Source organism: Mercenaria mercenaria, chromosome 17 (assembly GCF_021730395.1).
Source record: "Mercenaria mercenaria strain notata chromosome 17, MADL_Memer_1, whole genome shotgun sequence".
NCBI lineage: Eukaryota > Metazoa > Mollusca > Bivalvia > Venerida > Veneridae > Mercenaria > Mercenaria mercenaria.
Window position 1 is genome coordinate 51,254,510 of NC_069377.1, and position 3,554 is coordinate 51,258,063.

A 3,554-nucleotide genomic window follows, 5' to 3' on the forward strand; every position below is an offset into this window, starting at 1 on the left:
AAGTTTGCAGATGAAGTTGTGGAAAACAGGGATAGATTGCCCACCTGTCATCTTTAGAATAATTGTATTATACCAGTATTATCACATTATTTGCTACAAGGTTCATGTGGGAGGAAAAAGTAGACCACGTGTATTGGTGGGTCTTTAATACTTCCAATGCCGTAACTACGTTGAGGCACACACCGAGGCAGCTGCCTCGGTGTTTTTTAAGCAACTTGAGTTGGGGTTTTTGGGGGGTTTTTTTGTTGCATCATGCAATGTTTGATCTTACTTTTTTAATGATGTATAAATTTCTATTTCCATATTATAATTTTTTTTACTGTGTCATTAAGAAATTCCGATACGCAATATATTTTTTAAACACCATTAATATTTAATCCTTAATTACATTAATAATCATTTACAATAAAACACAACTAAATATTTCACCCCCCAATTACCAATTCCCACAAAATTACAAATTTTCAACCATCACTATTCCACTAAATATTCCAACACAACCATACCAATAAATTCTATACGAACACACTTACAAAAACCTCCACCAAACCAAAAACAAAACCCCCCCCCCCCAACCCCACCCAAATTAACCAATTTTTCAAAAATACTGTCCATTAACTACCTTAAAACTTTTTAAATCAATATGTGGCGCATTTATTTTTGATTTCATGAAACTTTGTCAAAAATTTTTGTCTTCAGAAAAACACTTCTATGTCTATAAACTCCTTAAGTGAAGATCTATTTCACGCTACTACATTCCAATCAGAGAATTAGCTTGATTTCACACTCTAGTGTCCCCACAATGAAATATACAACCACATACATCAACCCTATACCCCTCCTATAAATAATTATAAAGCGAGATAATTTTGAATCTGGGTCACATTGGGGTAAAAAACTAGTCACTCGCGTCAATCAAAGGAGAAAAGCTTGTATACACTCAGATCGCCCCATTTACTTGACCTTAATCTGCCCACGAACACTCCCACCTAGATCTGAAATAGATCAGTGTGTGCAATGTGTCCCTCTGAACTCTAACAGTATGGAAAGCCCAAGATAGCCCACCTGAGGCTCCATACTGGCCGAATCACACAATTCATCGTTGCTTCGCCGTCACTAGTCTAATACCCAACACGAAGGTGCTCTGTTTTTCTCTATAAGAGGCCACATTTTTTTGGGTCCAACCTTAATGACAATTGGTCAGATATTTGTCTCCATGAAATCACTAGTCAAAACATGTTTAACACCGTTATGATATGTTACTCAGGTTAGCGACCTAGGGCAGTCTTGAGCCCTTTTGTTTATAATGACTTACGGAAAGAGACAGACTTTGTGTGTGTTTGTGTGGTGGAAGAGTTCAACAGCTCACATATTTCCCTCCAGCATTTCTATATAAGCATTCAATTTTGTACTTTTTCTTGTGAATCTCATAACGTTTTGTAACAAGCTTCCATGTTTTAACTGGCCTTCTTAAAAACAAACCATTTTCTTATGAACTTAACAACATCTGAGCCCATTACTGTTCTCGATTTACCAGTCTAGTATGGTAAACCTGTCAACCTGAGTGGTCAGATCATTTGTCTGTAAAAGCATAGTTTTGCTTACATTTTATAAGAGATGGCGTAAATGCCCCATTTTATCTTGTATCAATTCAAATTTCCCGTGGAGGACCCTGGAACCCCATCCTTACTCACGTAATTCACAAGCCGGCACCAGCGAACTCTTACCTTTCGAACCAGTTGTCTTATAATTTCTTATCATTTTACTTCGTCAGTTTATATTTAAACATATAAATTTCTTCTTAAATGCTGGACAAATATTATGTCTCGATTCAAAATAACGTGAAAAGAAGTATTCGAAACACTAAACCTTCACATCCTGAATAAACACCTCCACCCCCCCTATATTAGAGAGATGTCTCACTCTCAGACCTAGGTACTGTGAGTATCGGGTCATGTATCCGTCTCTGATGCTTTATTCCGAATTCACCACTATAAATGAACTATAAATAGGTTGGTCTTATTACTATCCACAACAACTTAAAACTACCATCTTGAATCGAAAACTGAAATTATTTTATGTTTGGATAGAAATAATCGCATTTAAGGCAATAAAAGACTTAACGATAGCATGACATCCTTCTTTGGCATTATTGAAATATGCTGTTTTTAAAACAATCATAGAGGGCGGTCTTTCATTCGTAGTGAATGAAAATAGTTATATAGTATAATGTTTACCTCCGCCTTTTTTATTTACATCTGGCATGGTTAAAAATAATAACATAAATTAATAGTTTGGACCACACTGAATCGGCATTTTTTCTGCAATCTTTAACCAAACATGCAGCAGAACAGAACAGAAACTGATAAAAATGTTGTGATTCGGTATAGCAACAATGTATGCCATCTATATTTCCTCTTAAGCAACTCAATGGTCAAAAATTGTTTTTAATGTGTGACAAAATATGCCTGGAAAGAGCGTAAAATTTCCTTCTTTTTATTCTCCCTTTCGTTTCATTTCGTTAAAAAATTAGAACGCAAGCGCTTCTTGAATCTGACATTTTTGTTTTAATTTCGTCAAAATTTCCACAAGAAAAAAATATAGCATTTGGACAATGTTGCAAATATGGATTATGTAAGAATAACTTGATCATTTACAGCAATGAATTATTAGGTAATTCATTAGATATAAAACCAAATATAGCCTTTCGGTTCTTCTGGAGTATGCGCGACGTCTGATTAAAAGCTTGGAAATGAGTCAAATTACAGACTGGTTCGGAATAGGCGGTTCGCTGTTAAATTTGTGCATTTCAACCCGGAATCTCTCAAATTCTTTATCGGAGATGTCTTAAAATGCACCATTCTGTCTTTATTATTTCAATATTTCTGGGGAGGGACATTGAAATCCATCTTTGCCTTTATGTTTCAATTATTTCAGTGCGAACTTTTTACTTATTTGCTAGATTGTTTCGAAGGTTGCTGTATAATTTCAAAAATAATTAATTTCTTGGGGAGGACCCCGATTCCAAACCTGTACGTGAATCCAATTACGCAGGCGTGTTGTAGTTGTAGTGTGTACAATTTACCTCTATTGTGCTCAGGATTTTGTCAGAATTCGCTTGAAACTAATAGCGTTGTACTTTTTAAGGAGGACCGTTCCAATATTGTAGACGAGCTGTGTGTGCATTTCTACGGTGCCCATAAAGTGACATGTTACGCACTTTTTTCCACTTAGGTAATGTGAGACTTTTTTATTTCGTTTAGAACGAAATTACATTTCGTTTTTAACGAAAAAACTATTAGTTTAAAACGAATATGATTTCATTTAAACGAAATAACATTTCGTTAAAAACGAAATGATTTCGTTTCAAACGGAATCAAAAACAAAGTCTCACATTACCCCAAGTGGAAAAAAGTGCGTAACATGTCACTTTAGGGGCACCGTACATTTCAAAACTGTTTTGTTCAGATTTTTTTTTTCTCGCAGAATTTCAAATTATTCTCAGGATGGGCCCCTGACTGTAACCCTACTTTAACATTTGCCACAACTCCATG